General features: G+C 47.1%; 1 protein-coding gene across 1 annotated transcript in view; it reads right to left on the bottom strand.

The window, feature by feature from the left end:
- LOC134934617 (solute carrier family 23 member 1-like) overlaps window positions 1-23,908 on the bottom strand; it is a 319,416-nt gene that overhangs the window by 1,652 nt on the left and 293,856 nt on the right. The gene's annotated exons all lie outside the window — the stretch shown is intronic.

Genomic DNA, 23,908 nt, shown 5'->3' with positions numbered 1-23,908 from the left:
AGTCTGAATTGGTTCCTGTATTAAAGGATCAGTTAGCTGGTAATGCAAGACCGGAGATTAACATGGGGGCTTGGTTTGCTTTTTAGAAACTACACCAAGATGTGCCCTCCTATCAAAGTGGGTGTTCTCCTCCTCTTGTTGGATCTAGTCTTTTACATAATAAACACAGTTTCTGCCAGTGATTGTAATACTGTAGTATTGTAGCTCTGCGGTCATTCACTAGCCTACAATGAAATACTCCCAGTGGTAAGAATGTAGATAGTTGATTTTGTTTTTCTTTTGCAATGACATGTATTTCACCTTTACTAGACCTAATGTAGTTCTCATTGAAAATGAGATACTTACCGGTCAGTACCAGGGTATCTTATTACATGTAAAGTACATGGCAACACCCCTTCAGCATGGGCTCCTACCACTGTATTCCCTGGTGGGCCCTTTATACCCCAGTCCAACACAGTCACACTGTCTCCTATCCCAAAGCTAGGGGAGTATGTTTCCTCTAGTAATGACTAAAACATCCTCTCTTTTCAGATATTACATGGACTTTTTAGAGTGGATTGTAACAAAGTATTAATGATTTCCGAGAAAGGCATTAACAAAACAGATGCTTTAGACTCTAAAACAGATGACATTTGTTGCTCCCTGGCAGCAGCTAATAAAGAAATTGGTGATCTACAAGGAAGTGGCAATACAAAGAAATATTTAACTTTGAAACTAGAGCTACAGTTGTGTCCTCATACATCTATTTCCATATGGCATGCTTCCATAGTTGTGCTACTTTTCCTTAACTCCTCAAATCTGCATCGTAGATAGCAAATAGTGTACTGTGCACTTACGATTATGTTATTTTCTTTACACGGAATAGGTATTCAGTCGCAGATTAAGCGTCATAATGCATGGCGAGGGTCATTCTTATCTGACCTGCCTTAAAAGGGATTGTGCTACTTTTTCCTCAATGTGCTTTTACAACATAAAACATTAAATTATTCAAGCTCCATCACTCCAAAATAGAGGGAAGTATCTTTAATGATCTTCCTATAAGAACGAGTGGATGGAGAGCTAGCTGTGAGGTCATCAAACCTATGAGATAGCAGTAGTATAAATTCAGATGGTGCTACCAATTTATGATTCAGGTATTTACTGAGGTTAGTACGAACCTTAAATAGTGTGTAGATATTCTTGTGAAGCTTGGCCTGCAAAAATACCCCCTCTTCCACACCTCATGCTACCTCTCTTTGTCAACCATAAACAACTGCCTCTCCGGAAAGGGTGAAAGCCTACCCTATATTACATTTCATAAACGTTCACTACACATACATGTTTCAATTCCACTTGTATATTATATTGTAGCAATTTGTTTAGCCCTGTGTTCTTTACTGAATATGTTATCTTTAAGTGTGTATGTGTTATTTCCTTGCTTCTCTTTACATTTTATAGGCTTTGGTCCCTGAATGAAGTAACTGGAGTACCCCTTTCTTCCTTGTGCATTCTGAGGTGTTCAGGCTCTGATATTTTTTACTTTTCTGGACTTTCTCATAATGCACTTTCTAGTAGTTTGAACCTGTCATCTGCAGGATCACATTGTGTCTGGTGCTGTAGACTTTTTTTGTTTCTTCCTGCCTTCCCCACAACCCCAACTCATTTCCTTGTCCCTCCACCACCCCATGTTTTTTGTCATTCCTTCTCTCACTCCTTCCCTCCCTCCCCTCCTCAAGCTACCTCTCTTCTTCCCTCCCTACCCAGTCTCTCTCTGCTTCCCTCAGTCTCTCTCATTCCTTCGCTCACTCCTTCTCTCCCCATCTCTCCCTCCCTTCCTCAATATCCCTGGGTATGGTTGTCTAAGTCCACCAATAGAAGGTCGACAGTGTCTAGGTCGACTAAAAAAGGGCGACAGGCACAAGGTTGACACCTCAAAAAGGTCAACATGACAAAAACTTCAACATGGAAAAGATTGATACTGGAAAAGGTCAACATGAGGTTTTTGATTTTCTTTGTGAGTCGTTTACACCGTCCCAATGACGGAACCCCAATAAGTGCACCGCGTCCCTTCGGTCAGGTTACTGTTCCCAATCATAGACCACGTGGATCGTAGAGCATGAAAAGGCAAAAAATAAAAAAGTTAAAAAGTCATGTCGACCTTTTCCTGTGTCGACCATTGACATGTCAACCTTTTGTCCATGTCGACCGAATGCCTGTTGACCATTAGTGATCGACCAATTGACTGGCGACCTTATCCATGTCGATCTAGCGTCCGGATACCATAACGCCTATAAACGTCTTTCTCTAGCAGGCAAATAAAAATAGCTTGTTTAAATTCAAAGACATTACATTTATTATACAGCAATAAACATAACATATACAAAATGTTTTATCGATAAAATTGTATAGTTATGAATAAATTAAAATCTTTGATACCTTAAAATGCACAATATAATACTAATGTCATATAACAGAAAGTTTCTCTAATGCGTTTCATTAAACCCATTGAAACATCAGGAACAGTAGTAGCACCTTCTTTTACACTGCCACTAAAAACCTGGGTTATTGCCATTATAACCCGGGAGTGGCTTGGTGTAAAACGGGTTAACTCGGGTCCAGTTAACCAGGAATCCAACGAGGCTAGCTTGCAGTGGTTGTGGTGCAGTATAAACAGGTCAGCCATGTCGATGCAACCTGGGACACGTTCACTGCATAGAAAAGTGTTTGGAGACCATTTTATCTCCAAGCTCCGCCTCTGCACATGTCTGTGGTGACATCACCAACCTGGCATAATGCCGGATCAGGCTGCAATCTGAAAGTGGTTTCACCACTGAAAGAGTGGTGAAACCATTCATTCTGAAAGCTCAATCGAAGGCTAGCATACATTAGTCTATTGAAACAAAGTGCAGGAAACAAACATCAATAAGAATTTTCATCAAAGTATGTCAAGCAGTTTACCAGAAAGGGAAATCTGTGAAACTGAATCAAAGAACGTCACAGCTGAACACAAGGTCACCGTCAGTGTGGTTTCATGAGGGAAAAAGTTTAAACTTCTACAACAGGGTATTTTATTCTCTATACAACAATCAGGTTTATGCAAATGACTCACAATGAACTTAACCAGTACAGTAGCAGTCAAAACAAGTAATTAAATAACAAATAATTTATCATTTAAAAAAAAAATGAGCATAGAATTTACAAAACATAATATTTTTCTAATACAAAAATCAAACCTTATCATTTGCCACGGATATACTGACTAACAATTACAGTACCAATGTTTATGTATACTAAAAGAAACATGATATATATATATATATATATATATACAACCAAATATAGAAAACCACAGCACTCGCCACCCCAGAAGCGGGGTGCAGTGTCTGCACTCACCACTCATAGGGTGGGGTGCATGCAGCCCATGGCCACCTACCCAAATACATACAAATAGAAAATTCAGCACTCATCATAGCAAGCTCACTTATCCTCACAACATCAATAAATAATGGGGGTTTAGTTAGTGAATTGGCCAATGCACGGAAGCCTGCATACCGCTCGCCAAGGTACGCCATCTTCATGCAGGTCCTACACTATCACAAAGCCTTAAAAATTAAAACCTGGCAACTGTATCACACATAATATAACTGCAAATATGCCCACTAGGTTAAATGTATGCCTGCCACATATCTTATGGCTTTTAAAGGCATACTAGTCACCTGACACTGGCCGATAAATTACTAAGGAGCAGCTGACACAGGTTTAGAACAATTGAGATTACACAGGGGTGCATGAAAAGGCCTGTGACCACGGTTAATAAGAGTTAACCAAAGATTGCTTTGTGATAGTGTAGGACCTGCATGAAGGTGGGGTACCTTGGCAAGCGGTATGTAGGCTTCCGTGCATTGGCCAATTCACTAACTAAACCCCCATCATTTATTGATGTTGTGAGGACAAGTGAGCTTGCTATGGTGAGTGCTGAATTTTCTATTTGTATATCTATATATATATATATATATATATATATACAAGAGGCAGGGGTCTGGCACAGCCACTAGGAGTAGAAGTACATTGGGTGCCCTCACGGATGGATACGCAGACAGCAGAAATGGTGCGGCACTCCAATGATTAACACTTGAGACTTAGGTAGAAATACAACGTTTCAATGCCTGTTTCAATGACGAAAATGCCACAGTAATAAAACGGGCATTGAAACGTTGTATTTCTACCTAAGTCTCGAGTGTTAATCATTGGAGTGCCGCACCATTTCTGCTGTCTATATATATATATATACAGTATAGCAGCGTTACGGCGGCACTCGGCAAAGAATGATGCAGTACACTTGCAGGTATAATCAACGTTTTGAAGATGTTTACTTCGTCATCAGGATAAACTATGTGCTAAGTACATACCTTTTTATACCATCACCACGTGTGTAGCCCGGCGTGCGGTCCCAATAAGAACAGAAGCTTGCAATTTTATTTTAATTTTTGATCATGCATAAGATTATGAGTATGATATAACATTATTGTAATGTTGTGATTTTGCTGGACATATATTCTAATGTGTAATGCCATGCAGTTTATGCCTTGCAAGCTTCCGTTCTTATTGGTGGTGTTGTTTGCTTAGGAAGCCATGGGGTCGTGGCGAGCGGTGTGAGCGTCATCAGTGGGCGCTGACACACCAGGACCACGCGCCTGGCTACACACGTGGTATAATAATATTTTAGGCATTTTAGCTTTTGTTATTTCAATTTTACACTGGGTTGGAGCCCCTGGATGGACGGACAGATCGTTCCTAGGTGGACAGAGCACCCCTTGTCAGATATACCAGACAACAGCACTCCTTGAATGTTACTGATATATAACACACCAGCCCATGGATGTATCACACTTTACACACAGTATACTTTTTTATTTTTTAACACTGGGGCAGAGCACTGGATGTATATGGACAGATCACCCCTTGTCAGATACACCAGACGACAGCAGCCTTGAACTGATACTGATAAATACAACACAAACACATCAGCCCCTGGATGTATACACACAGTATACTGGGTTTTTTTTAACACTGGGTCAGAGCCCCTGGATGCATATGGACAGATCACCCCTTGTCATTTATTCACTGCTAATAGTATTTTTTGGAGGTTTAATTTATTATTATTTTTTTATTAAATAAACTTTTTATTTTCAACCAAATCATTTTATACTTATATTTGTGTGTTGTTGTTTTTTTGAGTTCTATAAGCCGCTCATAACTTTATTGTGATTACATAAACCTTGTATTTAAGCTAGCTTATCACTAAATAAAACCACACCACACACTGAAATAAAGACACGGACACAGTAGCTGGAGTTAAAGGTCAGACGATGTTTATTAATCGCTGACCAACTCTTTAAACTAATAATTGAGGCCGAATTAGAATTGAAATTGAATATATAATTACTCTAGTTTGGAGGATGGCAAAAACAGAAAACCGCTGCCAAACCACCAGCACCCGTCACCTAGATGGAAACCACCAAACCAAGGAGGGGAGTACACATACCCCGCCTCCTTCCCGCATAACCCGCATTGTGCTGGCCTTACCCCTCTTTCTCTGGCAAACGTTCGGTTCCCGCAGGGGAACGTCTAAATGTCCAACCGCAAGAAAAGGACACACCTGCCGTCCATTTAAAGAGGGAGCCCCACAATGACCACTTATGCCTGTGTGACAGCTGGTTGGCAGCGATTTCCCGCCAATCTGGCTTTCAATAGCCCACAGCAAAACAAAACCTATCCGCATTCTGGGAGGGCGGGCGGGCAAAACTGAAAGGCAGAGGAAGTCTGGCAAGATGGCCACCCCTTATATACTAAACTGAGACCCTCCTCTCCATCTTGATGCACAACCCTCTAATCCAATAGGAAAAAACCCAAATGGGAAACTGATCTGCCTAGCAACTGCTTAGTCATTTAACAACCAATCACAAAAAGTTGATCGCTTATATTGCCTCAGGCTTATGCAGCCTTCAGCTTATCTAAGCCGCTCATAACTTTATTGTGATTACATAAACCTTGTATTTAAGCTAGCTTATCACTAAATAAAACCACACCACACACTGAAATAAAGACACGGACACAGTAGCTGGAGTTAAAGGTCAGACGATGTTTATTAATCGCTGACCAACTCTTTAAACTAATAATTGAGGCCGAATTAGAATTGAAATTGAATATATAATTACTCTAGTTTGGAGGATGGCAAAAACAGAAAACCGCTGCCAAACCACCAGCACCCGTCACCTAGATGGAAACCACCAAACCAAGGAGGGGAGTACACATACCCCGCCTCCTTCCCGCATAACCCGCATTGTGCTGGCCTTACCCCTCTTTCTCTGGCAAACGTTCGGTTCCCGCAGGGGAACGTCTAAATGTCCAACCGCAAGAAAAGGACACACCTGCCGTCCATTTAAAGAGGGAGCCCCACAATGACCACTTATGCCTGTGTGACAGCTGGTTGGCAGCGATTTCCCGCCACCAAGGTTTACCAAACCGCCACCGCCATCCGCAAACAGAAACTTAACCAACCAGAAACTAACTAGCTCTAACGAAAAAGACCGAAAATATCTTCCAGAAAAAACTGCACACCTTCCGGGGAAAGGTGAACCCCATCGTCTCTATAGAACTGTCTGTTCCGCAGCACCAGCAGAGGATGCTTAATTGCCACTCCGCCTATGGCCTTGACAAACAGAGACACCGTCGAGTTCACCTTTTTGCGTGCTTTCTCCAGCGCCGAGAAACGCACCGCACCACGCCAATGGAAACGGGGCACCATTTCCGACCAGACAATACATACCCCAGGCCAGTGACAACGTATTGCCACTACATCCGCCTTTATAGACAAAATCAAGTCTATACCTTTAACTCGGCCCAGATCATTACCACCCAGATGAATGATAATACAACTGGGGCGACCCCAGCGGCGCTCCCGTGTAAACAGGACGCGCAACAAATCACCCCATAACATGCCCCTAACACCTAGCCATCTAAACTGCCTGGACCCAAAAATCTCATTCGCCCTAGCCGCCATGGGATGTTTCTCTGCCCAAAAAACGTATGAATGACCAACCATCCATATGTGGTCTCCAAAATTGATGACAGCTGTAAAAGAAAATATCCTAACGTCAGATTATGCACATAATCTGTAACTGAAACACAACGTAAACCAAATAAACCCAAGTGAAGGAGAAAACTCAAAAAACCTCCCGTGGACCTTGGTAGAACAGCCAATTGAAATTAGGCCCCCTCGGAGGAAAAATTTTAAAAATTCGCTTCACACCCTCGATTCCTGAACGGTAAGCGTTCAAAAACCGACGAGTAAACATGTTTTTGGGTTAGCGCAACAGGCGCACTTATAACTTATCTATACGGACGTAGGACTTATAGGAGGCCGACTTCCAGCGACCCAACTCCCGAATAGCCGCTGGTGATGAACCAGCGGCCGCCGCATGGGTAGCCGCCCCAATCCGAAAGGAATGAGTACCGAAGTCCGCCTCCTGCAAGCCCAACGCCGTTAAACATTTCTTAAACACCGATGCAAACTGAAACTTCGTCAGAGGGTCCGACTGCGCGTGTACCAGCAACTGGTTGCCCCCCGGAGGTCTTAAACGCACATACTCTTGCGTCAGCCGCAGCGGGCAAACGCCCATACCCTCCTGAGCCTCCAAGGACAACCAGCGACCCCGACCTGTTTGATCTGTCTTGGATCGCACAATCCTACAGAGCAACAGGCCCTCCTGCAAGCGCACATTCTCATAGAGCAGACCCGATTCCCGGGACGCCTTGCTGCTCGCCACTAGCTCGCTCACCCGAAAAGCCCCGAAAAAGGCCAGGGCATACGCGCTACTAAACAAAGCCACCTCGAATTCCGAGGACGCAATCCGAGGTAGCACATGCAGCAAGTCCGCTAGCAGCTGCAACGTTATAGGCCTACGTGAATCCGCGGGCGCCGGGTGCAACCTAGCCCAACCTTTCAGCGCTCTGGAAAGGACAAACGACCCCGTGGGGTCCGTTGTCCCGTGGAGTCGCGAGTGAAAGGCGATGCCCGCAAGGGCAGTAGCCATGGCCGCTTTTGACCTACCGTTTTGGTAATGCTCCCAAACAAAGGTCAACAGGGCATCGGCCGAGGACTCACCTGCTACCCCGTACCTACTCTGAAAGGCTGACCAATCCCGCCATGCAGCATCGTACGCACGTAGCGTGGAGGGAGCCAGTGCACACCTGGCCAACGCCGTTAAACCGCTTCGACCATCTGCCAGACAGAAGGTGGGCACTGTAACCCCTCTGCCTCCGCTCCCGGAACCAACGTCCTGAATTTGTCAAACTGGAACCGGGACAATGCATCCGCAATTCCATTGTCAACTCCGGGAACGTGGCGAGCCCTAAAATTAATATTACACTGTAAACAAACTAGCACTAAATGCCTTAGTAATCGCAGGGCCTGCGGCGATGATGAACGCTGATTATTTACCGCATGCACTACCCCTAGGTTGTCGCAAAGAAACAAAATGTCCCTATTTGCGAACCGTCCGGCCCATAACTCCAGCGCCACTAAGATTGGGAACAATTCCAGCAGCAGCAGGTTCTTGGTAAACCCACGCGTTACCCAAGATGCCGGCCATGCCGCCGCGCACCACGCGCCAGCAAAGAACGCTCCGAAACCCCGACTGCCTGAAGCATCCGTGAACAACTGCAGCTGCTCACTGGAACAACAAGGAGCGGGCCACAACACTTCCCTGTTGAAGGACACCAGGAACGAGACCCAAACCCGCAAATCATCCTTGATCTCGCGGGACAGGTAAACGGAGTGATTCTGTCGAACCGTCCCCGCTGTGGCCCGCTCAAGTTTGCGACAGAAAATCCTACCCATGGGGATAATCCGACACGCAAAATTGAGAGAGCCAAGCAAGGACTGCACCTGCTTAAGCCGAACCCTGCGTTTTCCTAAACAGTCTGTAATCAAACCCAATAGCTTCTGCACCTTATCCTAGGGCAAGCGACAGCACCCTCCCACCGTGTCGATCTCGATACCTAAATAGCTAAGACAAGTGCAAGGACCCTCGCACTTATCCTGCGCAACCGGTACCCCTAAAGCGCCGAATAACGACCCGGCCACCGAGAGAATGTCCCCACAGACCGAACTGTCCCCGGGCCCTACAAAAAGAAAATCATCCAGGTAGTGAGCCACCCCCGGTTGCCCGGAGGCGGTCTGGACGCACCAGTGCAAAAATGTGCTAAAACACTCAAAGTAGGCGCAGGATACAGAACAGCCCATGGGGAGACACCGATCGACGTAGAATTCGCCCCCTATTTTGAAACCCAGAAACCGCAAGGAATCTGGGTGCAGCGGGAGTAGGCGAAAGGCTGACTCCACGTCCAATTTTGCCAACAGACTCCCTGGACCCTCATCCCGCACTAAGCGCAGCGCCTCGTCAAACGATTGATATCGAACTCTGCATTGAGCTTCCGGGATAGCGTCGTTGACTGACACCCCCGGCGGGTGAGACAAGTGCTGTATCAAACGAAACTTGCCTATGGCCTTCTTGGGCACCACCCCTATTGGGGAAATGCACAAGGAGGGCAACGGGGAAAGGGCGTAGGGCCCAGCCATGCGCCCTCGCTCAATCTCCCCGTCAACCTTCCGCCGGATCTCCTGCGGGAATTCACGAGCCGATCTCAAATTCTGGCGTGCAACCACATACACCGAATCCGGAATTGGCAAGCGAAAACCCCGCTGAAAACCCTCCGAGAGAAACGATGCGGCCGTCCGATCGGGATATAACGCAAGCCAGCGCAGCAACTCAGAAACTATAATCGGGGAGAAGGCCTTACTTGCCAATTCCACCGGCCTCGGCGGAATTGGCAGGCTTACTGCTTGTCGGCGCGGTGCATTCTTTGGCCGGGTGATTGGATCCGCACAACCTGCATGAGTGGCGAAAACGACAGCTCGTTCCTTTGACGCATTTACCGTCGTTGTAAGCGAAACACTTCCCTTTCCCTGTCAATCGGGAAGCCGCCACCCCGGACGCCCCGGGCTTCTTGGCCGTGACGTCTGGGGTGGGTTTGACCTGCTGCGTGACCTCCAACCACACCTCAACGTCCTTAAAACCTGCGGGCAGGATGGGGTTGCCATCCTGATTGCGACGAAACTTCTCGTCGTAATCCCGCCACGCAGACCCTTTGGATTTTAAGTACATATCGTGTACTAAAAACAAATATTTCACTAAATTGGCATACTCCAAGGGACGGGATTCCGTGTAGCAAACCATGAACACCAAAAACCCACGCAGCCACTGGTGGAAATTGCGGAACGCATTCTCCCCCATGCCGCCCGGTTTCTTGGCTGCCTCAAAACCCTGCCGCATTTCCTCCGTAAGGGTGAATACGTCCACATACTTCCCCTTGCGGATCTTTTCCCGCATGCGCTTGCGAACTCCCCTTGTAACTGCCGTGTTGGCGCAATGCACCATCTCGCCGAAACGGGGAGGGTCCGCAGGGACCACCTGCGCCGGAGCGGCCGCCTTATGCGCCTCCTTAGCCATTCGCCGCGCGATGAGCCTAGCTAATTTGCGCGGGCGCCGCGGAGAGCCGGATGATACGCTGCTGGAAGACGAAGAGCTACATGTTGAAACGTGTAAAGGAATATTTATCTCACCGGAGTTCGAAGGACCCGGAACCTCTTCGTCCGCTGTTCCCGCCTCCGCTGTTGGCCGTCCCTCCACGTTCGCCGTCCCGCTTGTCCTTGATCTTCGTCTCCTGCCGGGTGTAGCCCCCGAACTAGGCGGGACCTGTGAGGGAGAAAAAGAGGGGACAACAGGCACAGGGGGAACCGGCACATCATTAACACTTGTCCGCAATTGCGGAGGCGGAGGGACCACCCCTCCGCTCCGCGGCGGATGGCCGCCCGGCAGCTGCAGGGAGGGGGCCCCCGCCGAGGTGTACCCGATCGACTGTGTAAAGGCCGACCCACTTGCTGCACCCAAACTCGCGGGGTAAGACGGCCGCCAAGCCGCTTGCGGCGGGCAGACGCCTGCTCCCGTCCATCCGTATGATGCCGGAAGGAACTGAGGGGGCGCCGGGAGAGGGGGCCAACCTTGTGCCCCTTGATACCCACCGTCCGGTGCCTGCCCTGTTTGCAGGCCCGCAAAGGCCGGAAAGGGCACCGCGACTCGGGGTCCACCGACCGACCACGTGGACTGCACGCCGGCGCCCGCGCTGGCCCCACGCGGGGAAAACTGCGTGCCGGACGCCGTCATGAAACCCACGGAAGGCATACTGGCGGCTAAGGGGAATGTTGGAGCCGGAGGCCACGCAAACCCCCCGGGGAAGGACTGGCTCCCCGCGAAGCCTTGCTGCGCCGTTACCGCAAGCGCCCCGCCGTGAGTAAAATAAGCCGCTGAGACGGACGCCTGCGCGGACCCGTATTGCAAAGGGCCGTAGGGGGCGTGGGAGGGAGTCTGACATCCTGCGCGCAATGGCGCCGCCCATGGCGGCGGGGAAGCTGACGCCCAGGGGGCGCCCGAATAAACCCCTGAGGCCGGGGGGAAAACCTGCCATGCAGTTGACGCCGGGGCGGGCGTGGCGGCAGCCGCTGCCACGTCCCCCGCCCCAGCCACACCAGTACCAAGGGGCCCCATGTCACCCTCACTCACCTGGGGCGCGCTAGACCCCCAGGTGGCGGAGGGAAGCGTGCCGTCCTGAATTGTCCCAGGGACAGCGGGAGTCGTTACCCGCTGCCCTGGGCTCATGTGCCCCTGAACAATCCCCCCCCCCTCACCCCCCGCAGCTCCGTCGCGGTCGTCCTGTGCCACCAGGACGCCGCCGAGAGCCACAAGCGGGGATGGGGGAAGAGAGCCGTCCCCAGTGCAGGAGAGAGGGTGAGGGAACGGACGCGCTGGAGGCGCCGGGGCGCGCGGCCCGGCCGGGCATCGCGCGCCTGCGCTGTGTGTCCCACGGCTGCTGGCAGGAGGCGGAGGGGACCCGGAGGCGCCCGAAGCAGGAGGGCGAGAAGAGGCCCGTCCCGCTGCGAGCACCGAGGTGCGCGGCTCAGCCGAGCCGCGCGCCCCGGAACCACGTGACGAGCGGCCGCTGGCCGCCCGTCTCCGTGCGGCAGGGGAGCGGGCTATAACTGCCCGCCCCCGCCGCCTGTCCGCAGCGGGTGAAAAGCCACTCTGAGGCGCGACGCTCGGGGAGCGGGAGCGGAGGGAACTCCCCGTCTCCACGAGGCGCCTGGGGGGGGGTGCTGAGCGTCGAGGACGAGGCATGGTAGGAGGGGGAGCAAGACTGCACACACAATTACACCGCACAGCAAAAGGGGGCAAACCTGTAATACTAATGCCCAGTGAAGGCAAATGCAAATCAAAACAGTTTAACAGCAAGGAAAAACAAGCAGTAAATTATACTTATCCTTCCTGGGCCAAAACTGAAAGGCAGAGGAAGTCTGGCAAGATGGCCACCCCTTATATACTAAACTGAGACCCTCCTCTCCATCTTGATGCACAACCCTCTAATCCAATAGGAAAAAACCCAAATGGGAAACTGATCTGCCTAGCAACTGCTTAGTCATTTAACAACCAATCACAAAAAGTTGATCGCTTATATTGCCTCAGGCTTATGCAGCCTTCAGCTTATCTTATCATATTTCGTTTTACAGATTTAGGGGGGCATTCAATTCAATCAGATACTGTAATTTACAGCAGCTAATTGATCCCCCAGGAGCAATGCCATTTTACAGGCTGTTTTAAAAAAATTACAGCTAGTCGCTGATTGGGTAGTACTTTATCTCTCTTCACTTTATCTCTCTCCGAGGTTTGATACATCTCCCCCTAGTGATGGACAAGAATAAAAAGGTAATTATATTTTGGCTTTGTATTTCAGTGTTTTCTTCCTCTCTGACCACAGAACTATGTTCCATATATACAAAATAAAAACATATGATAATATAAAATAATGGAGTCCTTTTAAAACAATTTAAGTCCACCCAATGTGAATTATAGGTGAAAAAGTGATATTCTAAATTTTTCAGTTGTCCCAAAGTAAACTAAGGAAGATTCACTAGGCAGCAGTGACCGACTGAAGGGCCCATCGGGGAATATAGTAGCAGGAGCCCATGTTTAGGGGTGTGGCTAGACTCCAGAGGTGGTGTGGTCATCCACCACAGAGGCATGGCTATCCCTTAGAGAGTGCTTGTAGGGTGACCAATCCTGGGATAGGGATCGGCGGGATTCCGGGATTTAGGCCAAAAATCATACTGGATTCAATCCTGGTATTGGAAGCTTCAATCCCAGGGATTTCGGGATCAGGCGGTCTTTTGTTTTTTTTAACACCAGGCAACGTTGAGCATCCTCAGGAGGCTCAGACGCTGCCCGGCTCTCCCTTCACAGCGTGACGTGAGGTCTTAGGTCACATTGCGCAGCCCGCCACCCACCACCCACCGCACAGTCCGAACTGGAAGAAGTTACCCACCCGCCCTCCCAGGTACCATGGTGGTAAATTATGTGTGCGGTGTGCAGGGGGTGTTGACACAGGAAACAAACCAATCCCAGGATTGACCATTTTTTAATCCTGATACCCGGGATTGAAAAAATGGCCCAGGATTGGCCACCCTAAGTGCATGGTCTGGGCCCCTTGCTAAATATATTTATATTTAATACTGCATGTTTGATAATGTATCAGATTAATAACAGCAAAGCACTGTGGAAACTACACCATAGTCCTGTGCAGTATAAGGTAACACATATGTATAATGTATAATTCAAGTGTGCAGTCTGGAACCTGATCCCTAGAGGAAGAGGTAGGGCCCCCAAGGGGGTTTCCCCTGTTGACCAGTCCACCCCTGCTAGGTAGTATATACAGTGTTTATACTCTTACTAACTGAAATAAGTAAAAGTACTCAACGCAAATTTGTTAAGAAGTAAAAGAAAATCCACACCTCAAAGGAGTTTATATACTCTTGCTAGTTGTGGAATATATGAAGGTGGGCCTGTCATATAACACTGATTGTTTCTCTTATACAAAAGATACTCCAAAATTTGCAAGTCATATGTAAAGGAAAATGCAGGAGAAATCTTGGATAATACCATCAGGCAAGATGGATTACTATTTAATGATAAATATTGCACTCACATAAATATATTGATTAATTGCACTCACGCAACTTCCTTAAGCTTGTCATGGAGACTGTATATACTTTCAATTCCAATAGAAGAGACAATTGCTATCCAGTGTGAAAGTAGCCCCCAGCCTGGGCCCAGAAGGCCTGCCGTGCCAACCCCTTTTTTCTTTTATAAAAACACTATGGACTTTCCTAAATTAACAGATTTGTTCAACAAGATTTATCAGAGAGGTTCCTTTGATTCTGCTGCTGCTGCACATGCCAAAATTACCATTATCATGACGTAAGTCAAACACCCGTCACTTTGTGGGCGCTATCATACCATATGATTATTAAATGTGTAGATAGTTTTATACTTCTATCCGGCTATGGACAGCAAAAGAACAACATCAATCTTTTATACTACTGAATATTAGTAAATGCAGAACCCATCTCTGTTATTTGTCCTAGATATCTAAAATTATTTATCCGCACATGGGGGGGTCATTCCGAGTTGATCGCTCGCTAGCAGTTTTTAGCAAACGCATAGTCGCCGCTAGTGATGAGCGGGTTCGGTTTCTCGGAAACCGAACCCCCCCGAACTTCACGCTTTTTACACGGGTCCGAGGCAGACTCGGATCTTCCCGCCTTGCTCGGTTAACCCGAGCGCGCCCGAACGTCATCATCCCGCTGTCGGATTCTCGCGAGGCTCGGATTCTATCGCGAGACTCGGATTCTATATAAGGAGCCGCGCGTCGCCGCCATTTTCACACGTGCATTGAGATTGATAGGGAGAGGACGTGGCTGGCGTCCTCTCCGTTTAGAATAGAAATAGATAGTGAGAGTGAGACACTTGATTTACTGGAGCTTAGGAGTACTCAGAGAGTGCAGAGTTTACTAGTGACTGACCAGTGACCACCAGTGCAGTTTTATTATTATTTAATATAATCCGTTCTCTGCCTGAAAAAAAACGATACACAGTGACACAGTATACCATATCTGTGCTCAGCCTCAGTGTGCTGCATCATCTATGTATATCTGACTGTGCTGAGTGCTCACTGCTCACACAGCTTAATTGTGGGGGAGACTGGGGAGCAGTTATAGCAGCAGTACATATATTTAACAGTGCACACTTTTGCTGCCAGAGTGCCACTGCCAGTGTGACTGACCAGTGACCAATGACCAACAGTATATTGTGATTGTCTGCCTGAAAAAGTTAAACACTCGTCGTGTGGTGTTTTTATTCTATAAACGCATTCTGCTGACAGTGTCCAGCAGGTCCGTCATTATATAATATATACCTGTCCTGCAGTAGTGATATATATATATTTTTTATATCATTATCATCCAGTCTATACTAGCAGCAGACGCAGTAAGGTAGTCCACGGCTGTAGCTACCACTGTGTCGGCAGTCGCTCGTCCATAATTGTATACCACCTACCTGTGGTGGTTTTTTTTTTTTTCTATCTTCTTCATACTAGTAGTTAACTTTAGGAGTCTGCAGTGCTGACAGTGTCCAGCAGGTCCGTCATTATATAATATATACCTGTCCGGCTGCAGTAGTGATATATATATTTTTTTTATATCATTATCATCCAGTCTATATTAGCAGCAGACGCAGTACGGTAGTCCACGGCTGTAGCTACCTCTGTGTCGGCAGTCGCTCGTCCATCCATAATTGTATACCACCTACCTGTGGTGGTTTTTTTTTCTATCTTCTTGATACTAGTAGCTTACTTTAGGAGTCTGCAGTGCTGACAGTGTCCAGCAGGTCCGTCATTATATAATATATACCTGTCCGGCTGCAGTAGTGATATATATATATTTTTTATATAATTATCATCCAGTCTATATTAGCAGCAGACGCAGTACGGTAGTCCACGGCTGTAGCTACCTCTCTGTCGGCAGTCGCTCGTCCATCCATAATTGTATACCACCTACCTGTTGTGTTTTTTTTTTTCTATCTTCTTGATACTAGTAGCTTACTTTAGGAGTCTGCAGTGCTGACAGTGTCCAGCAGGTCCGTCATTATATAATATATACCTGTCCGGCTGCAGTAGTGATATATATATATTTTTTATATCATTATAATCCAGTCTATTTTTTTTGCAGCAGACGCAGTACGGTAGTCCACGGCTGTAGCTACCTCTGTGTCGGCAGTCGCTCGTCCATCCATAATTGTATACCACCTACCTGTGGTGTTTTTTTTTTTTTCTATCTTCTTGATACTAGTAGCTTACTTTAGGAGTCTGCAGTGCTGACAGTGTCCAGCAGGTCCGTCATTATATAATATATACCTGTCCGGCTGCAGTAGTGATATATATATATTTTTTATATCATTATCATCCAGTCTATATTAGCAGCAGACGCAGTACGGTAGTCCACGGCTGTAGCTACCTCTCTGTCGGCAGTCGCTCGTCCATCCATAATTGTATACCACCTACCTGTGGTGTTTTTTTTTTCTATCTTCTTGATACTAGTAGCTTACTTTAGGAGTCTGCAGTGCTGACAGTGTCCAGCAGGTCCGTCATTATATAATATATACCTGTCCGGCTGCAGTAGTGATATATATATTTTTTTTATATCATTATCATCCAGTCTATATTAGCAGCAGACGCAGTACGGTAGTCCACGGCTGTAGCTACCTCTGTGTCGGCAGTCGCTCGTCCATCCATAATTGTATACCACCTACCTGTGGTGTTTTTTTTTTTCTATCTTCTTGATACTAGTAGCTTACTTTAGGAGTCTGCAGTGCTGACAGTGTCCAGCAGGTCCGTCATTATATAATATATACCTGTCCGGCTGCAGTAGTGATATATATATATTTTTTATATCATTATCATCCAGTCTATATTAGCAGCAGACGCAGTACGGTAGTCCACGGCTGTAGCTACCTCAGTGTCGGCAGTCGCTCGTCCATCCATAAGTATACTAGTATCCATCCATCTCCATTGTTTACCTGAGGTGCCTTTTAGTTGTGCCTATTAAAATATGGAGAACAAAAATGTTGAGGTTCCAAAAATAGGGAAAGATCAAGATCGACTTCCACCTCGTGCTGAAGCTGCTGCCACTAGTCATGGCCGAGACGATGAAATGCCAGCAACGTCGTCTGCCAAGGCCGATGCCCAATGTCATAGTACAGAGCATGTAAAATCCAAAACACCAAATATCAGTAAAAAAAGGACTCAAAAATCTAAAATAAAATTGTCGGAGGAGAAGCGTAAACTTGCCAATATGCCATTTACCACACGGAGTGGCAAGGAACGGCTGAGGCCCTGGCCTATGTTCATGGCTAGTGGTTCAGCTTCACATGAGGATGGAAGCACTCAGCCTCTCGCTAGAAAAATTAAAAGACTCAAGCTGGCAAAAGCACAGCAAAGAACTGTGCGTTCTTCGAAATCACAAATCCACAAGGAGAGTCCAATTGTGTCGTTTGCAATGCCTGACCTTCCCAACACTGGACGTGAAGAGCATGCGCCTTCCACCATTTGCACGCCCCCTGCAAGTGCTGGAAGGAGCACCCGCAGTCCAGTTCCTGATAGTCAGATTGAAGATGTCAGTGTTGAAGTACACCAGGATGAGGAGGATATGGGTGTTGCTGGCGCTGGGGAGGAAATTGACCAGGAGGATTCTGATGGTGAGGTGGTTTGTTTAAGTCAGGCACCCGGGGAGACACCTGTTGTCCGTGGGAGGAATAGGGCCATTGACATGCCTGGTGAAAATACCAAAAAAATCAGCTCTTCGGTGTGGAAGTATTTCAACAGAAATGCGGACAACATTTGTCAAGCCGTGTGTTGCCTTTGTCAAGCTGTAATAAGTAGGGGTAAGGACGTTAACCACCTCGGAACATCCTCCCTTATACGTCACCTGCAGCGCATTCATCATAAGTCAGTGACAAGTTCAAAAACTTTGGGCGACAGCGGAAGCAGTCCACTGACCAGTAAATCCCTTCCTCTTGTAACCAAGCTCACGCAAACCACCCCACCAACTCCCTCAGTGTCAATTTCCTCCTTCCCCAGGAATGCCAATAGTCCTGCAGGCCATGTCACTGGCAATTCTGACGAGTCCTCTCCTGCCTGGGATTCCTCCGATGCATCCTTGCGTGTAACGCCTACTGCTGCTGGCGCTGCTGTTGTTGCTGCTGGGAGTCGATGGTCATCCCAGAGGGGAAGTCGTACTCGTAAGACCACTTTTACTACTTCCACCAAGCAATTGACTGTCCAACAGTCCTTTGCGAGGAAGATGAAATATCACAGCAGTCATCCTGCTGCAAAGCGGATAACTGAGGCCTTGGCATCCTGGGCGGTGAGAAACGTGGTTCCGGTATCCATCATTACTGCAGAGCCAACTAGAGACTTGTTGGAGGTACTGTGTCCCCGGTACCAAATACCATCTAGGTTCCATTTCTCTAGGAAGGCGATACCGAAAATGTACACAGACCTCAGAAAAAGACTCACCAGTGTCCTAAAAAATGCAGTTGTACCCAATGTCCACTTAACCACGGACATGTGGACAAGTGGAGCAGGGCAGGCTCAGGACTATATGACTGTGACAGCCCACTGGGTAGATGTATGGACTCCCGCCGCAAGAACAGCAGCGGCGGCACCAGTAACAGCATCTCGCAAACGCCAACTCTTTCCTAGGCAGGCTACGCTTTGTATCACCGCTTTCCAGAATACGCACACAGCTAAAAACCTCTTACGGCAACTGAGGAAGATCATCGCAGAATGGCTTACCCCAATTGGACTCTCCTGTGGATTTGTGGCATCGGACAACGCCAGCAATATTGTGTGTGCATTAAATCTGGGCAAATTCCAGCACGTCCCATGTTTTGCACATACCTTGAATTTGGTGGTGCAGAATTATTTAAAAAACGAGAGGGGCGTGCAAGAGATGCTGTCGGTGGCCAGAAGAATTGCGGGACACTTTCGGCGTACAGGCACCACGTACAGAAGACTGGAGCACCACCAAAAACGCCTGAACCTGCCCTGCCATCATCTGAAGCAAGAAGTGGTAACGAGGTGGAATTCAACCCTCTATATGCTTCAGAGGTTGGAGGAGCAGCAAAAGGCCATTCAAGCCTTTACAACTGAGCACGATATAGGAGGTGGAATGCACCTGTCTCAAGCGCAGTGGAGAATGATTTCAACGTTGTGCAAGGTTCTGCAACCTTTTGAACTTGCCACACGTGAAGTCAGTTCAGACACTGCCAGCCTGAGTCAGGTCATTCCCCTCATCAGGCTTTTGCAGAAGAAGCTGGAGACATTGAAGGAGGAGCTAACACAGAGCGATTCCGCTAGGCATGTGGGACTTGTGGATGGAGCCCTTAATTCGCTTAACAAGGATTCACGGGTGGTCAATCTGTTGAAATCAGAGCACTACATTTTGGCCACCGTGCTCGATCCTAGATTTAAAACCTACCTTGGATCTCTCTTTCCGGCAGACACAAGTCTGCTGGGGTTCAAAGAACTGCTGGTGACAAAATTGTCAAGTCAAGCGGAACACGACCTGTCAACATCTCCTCCTTCACATTCTCCCGCAACTGGGGGTGCGAGGAAAAGGCTCAGAATTCCGAGCCCACCCGCTGGCGGTGATGCAGGGCAGTCTGGAGCGACTGCTGATGCTGACATCTGGTCCGGACTGAAGGACCTGACAACGATTACGGACATGTCGTCTACTGTCACTGCATATGATTCTGTCCCCATTGAAAGAATGGTGGAGGATTATATGAGTGACCGCATCCAAGTAGGCACGTCAGACAGTCCGTACTTATACTGGCAGGAAAAAGAGGCAATTTGGAGGCCCTTGCACAAACTGGCTTTATTCTACCTAAGTTGCCCTCCCACAAGTGTGTACTCCGAAAGAGTGTTTAGTGCCGCCGCTCACCTTGTCAGCAATCGGCGTACGAGGTTACATCCAGAAAATGTGGAGAAGATGATGTTCATTAAAATGAATTATAATCAATTCCTCCGTGGAGACATTGACCAGCAGCAATTGCCTCCACAAAGTACACAGGGAGCTGAGATGGTGGATTCCAGTGGGGACGAATTGATAATCTGTGAGGAGGGGGATGTACACGGTGATATATCGGAGGATGATGATGAGGTGGACATCTTGCCTCTGTAGAGCCAGCTTGTGCAAGGAGAGATTAATTGCTTCTTTTTTGGTGGGGGTCCAAACCAACCCGTCATTTCAGTCACAGTCGTGTGGCAGACCCTGTCACTGAAATGATGGGTTGGTTAAAGTGTGCATGTCCTGTTTATACAACATAAGGGTGGGTGGGAGGGCCCAAGGACAATTCCATCTTGCACCTCTTTTTTCTTTCATTTTTCTTTGCGTCATGTGCTGTTTGGGGAGTAGTTTTTGGAAGGGCCATCCTGCGTGACACTGCAGTGCCACTCCTAGATGGGCCAGGTGTTTGTGTCGGCCACTTGGGTCGCTTATCTTAGTCACACAGCTACCTCATTGCGCCTCTTTTTTTCTTTGCGTCATGTGCTGTTTGGGGGGTGTTTTTTGGAAGGGCCATCCTGCGTGACACTGCAGTGCCACTCCTAGATGGGCCAGGTGTTTGTGTCGGCCACTTGGGTCGCTTATCTTAGTCACACAGCTACCTCATTGCGCCTCTTTTTTTCTTTGCGTCATGTGCTGTTTGGGGGGTGTTTTTTGGAAGGGCCATCCTGCGTGACACTGCAGTGCTACTCCTAGATGGGCCAGGTGTTTGTGTCAGCCACTAGGGTCGCTTATCTTAGTCACACAGCTACCTCATTGCGCCTCTTTTTTTTCTTCTTTGCGTCATGTGCTGTTTGGGGAGTAGTTTTTTGAAGGGCCATCCTGCGTGACACTGCAGTGCCACTCCTAGATGGGCCAGGTGTTTGTGTCGGCCACTTGGGTCGCTGAGCTTAGTCATCCAGCGACCTCGGTGCAAATTTTAGGACTAAAAATAATATTGTGTGGTGTGAGGTGTTCAGAATAGACTGAAAATGAGTGGAAATTATGCTTATTGAGGTTAATAATACTTTGGGATCAAAATGACCCCCAAGTTCTATGATTTAAGCTGTTTTTTAGGGTTTTTTGAAAAAAACACCCGAATCCAAAACACACCCGAATCCGACAAAAAAAATTCGGTGAGGTTTTGCCAAAACGCGTTCGAACCCAAAACACGGCCGCGGAACCGAACCCAAAACCAAAACACAAAACCCGAAAAATTTCCAGTGCTCATCACTAGTCGCCGCCCATGGGGGAGTGTATTTTCGCTTTGCAGGAGTGCGAACGCCTGTGCAGCAGAGCACCTGCAAACCCATTTTGTGCAAAACAAGACCAACCCTGTAGTTACTTATCCTGTGCGATGATTGGTGCGACGAGTGACACGGTAATGACGTCAGATACCCGCCCAGCAAACGCCAGGCCATGCCTGTATTTTTCCAAACATTCCCAGAAAACGGTCAGTTAACACCCAGAAACTCCCACTTCCTGTCAATCTCCTTGCATTCGGCTGTGCGACTGGAATCGTCGCTAGAATCAGTGCAAAACCACAAAGGACTTCGTACCCATACGATGCGCGTGTGCATTGTGGTGCATACGCATGTGCTGATTAGCCGTTTTTTTCATTGATCGCTACGCAGCGAACAACGGCTGCTATCGATCAACTCGGAATGACCCCCATGGTGACTTGCATGAAAGTTCTGACCCATTCCAAGGGAACCCCTTACTGGGATCTTGGTGTTCTACCAAACTGTCCAAATGAATGCCTCCTCTCCCTCCCCCATTAAAAATGGCCCAGATAGAGTTGCAATTTTTCAGCCTTTATTTTTTCATACTTATTTCATACTGAAATTGTTAGAGATTAATTTCTGATAGGCCAACATGATGATGTACCCAAGTATCTACTTAATTAGGATGTCTGATGCAGTCAAACTTCTATAATTATGCTCCCACATTGGCTTGCATCAGGAGGAACTTGGGCTTCTGAAGCAAACTATTTATTTCCTGCTTTGGCTTTAGCTATGATGTCCGTCAAAATTAATACATTACAGGGCTGTTTTTCTTTTTCAAACACTGCCGTTAGAATCCCTGCCATCAATGCCTATTTCCCTGTAGATTGTAAGCTTGCGAGCAGGGCCTAGTTCCTACCTCTATGTCTGTCTGTTTTTGCCCAGTTATGTTCTATTACTGTTGCTCTAATTGTAAAGCATAACAGAATATGCTGCGTTATATAAGAAACTGTTAATAATAATAATAATATTAATAATAATAATAATAATAATAATAATAATAATAAGTGCATCAAAATAAACCGGTCCATTTATTCCAAGCTTACACAAATATTACTATGTGACTCGACTAACACAACGTGCACAGTGGCTCTTCTTTCTTTGTACAAGGATGGGGGTTGAAATATACAGTAGAATAAGCAATCCCAGTTGTAACTCCTATTAATGCTCTCTTATGGTGCCCTTGGACCTGCGACCAGTCCCAGCACACACTCACTACAGTAACTCACCATCTTGCTCTTTATACCTTTATAGAGTAACCAAGGTTTCTTTCCATTTTGGTTTGATGTGGCCAAATATGAATAAACCTTTTTAAATAACATAGTAAAACTTTGCACATCCCTGCCTCTTAGAGCTCACATCTGTTTTCTGTTGAACAGTTCCATCAGTATTTGCAAATTAGAAAGTCCTGTCTTACAGTTAAGTCTGTTACAAAGGCCTATTTCTCTAGTAGAAAAGTTCTGCCTCCACAAATATTCACCCAAAGTGCTACATAATGCAAGTGGATATTGCTAATTCTTTTTCGTTGAGTTGTCATCTTTTTAAGACACCTATAGATTTGCTTATTTGCAATTGCACCTTAATTTAAGGTGCAATGTTCCTCTGATATGCTAATAAGCCTGAATCTGCATAGTGAACTACCAATTTGATACATCCTTCTGATGCATCACAATTTGTCAATGAATTACTATTGATACTGTAAGATAATCCCCTGATGAAGTCCCATGATGAGATGAAACATGTAGGGTAAAGAAACTATGAGGATCTGCAATTGAAAGTATGTACCCCTGCTGTAGGGTTGAAAGATTCCTGACCTCAGGAGCGAAAACTTTACAGCCATTTGCTACAAATGTGTATTCAATAAATATTGCTCTGGTATTGTGTACATCTGTTTAAAACATTTTTTAATATTCATATTCATTTTATATTGTTTGTGTGGCCAAAATGACCTGAATACATTGGGTGCTGTATATGATATGGATATATAGGTTAGAATCCTTATTATAGGTATCGGCACTAGTCAATTAGAGAGAATAATTTATATCAAAGCTAAGTATCAAAGCTCCTTAAGGAGACAAATTTCTTTTACACTGTTCAGCAAAAAGTTGAATAAACCTTTTTAAATGACATAGTAAAACTTTGCACATTCCTGCCTTTTTCTGACTTTGGGGGTCATTCAGATCTGATCATAGATGTGCTAAATTTAGCACATCTTCGATCATTTAATCTGACATGCGGAGGGACGCCAGCACAGGGCTAGTCCACCCCACAATGCAAGCCCTGCCCCCTTCCCCCCGCGCACAGGTACAAAAGCCTCGCACGGCGAGTAGCTCCCTGTCAGCGCAGCTCCTGCGCACTGGCAGGCCGCTACTCACCACATCCCGGGTCGCAGCAGCTGTGTGTGATGTCACGCAACAGCCGCGCCCCCCTCCCCAGCGATCCGGACACGCCTCTATTGTCCAGACCGCGCCCCGCCAACAGCGTTCTAACGCTGCTGGCATGCCCCCTCCCACCCCATGACCACCTCTGCCTG

Source organism: Pseudophryne corroboree, chromosome 6, assembly GCF_028390025.1.
Source record: "Pseudophryne corroboree isolate aPseCor3 chromosome 6, aPseCor3.hap2, whole genome shotgun sequence".
NCBI classification, from domain to species: Eukaryota; Metazoa; Chordata; class Amphibia; order Anura; family Myobatrachidae; genus Pseudophryne; species Pseudophryne corroboree.
This window is presented reverse-complemented; position numbering and strand designations above follow the sequence as displayed.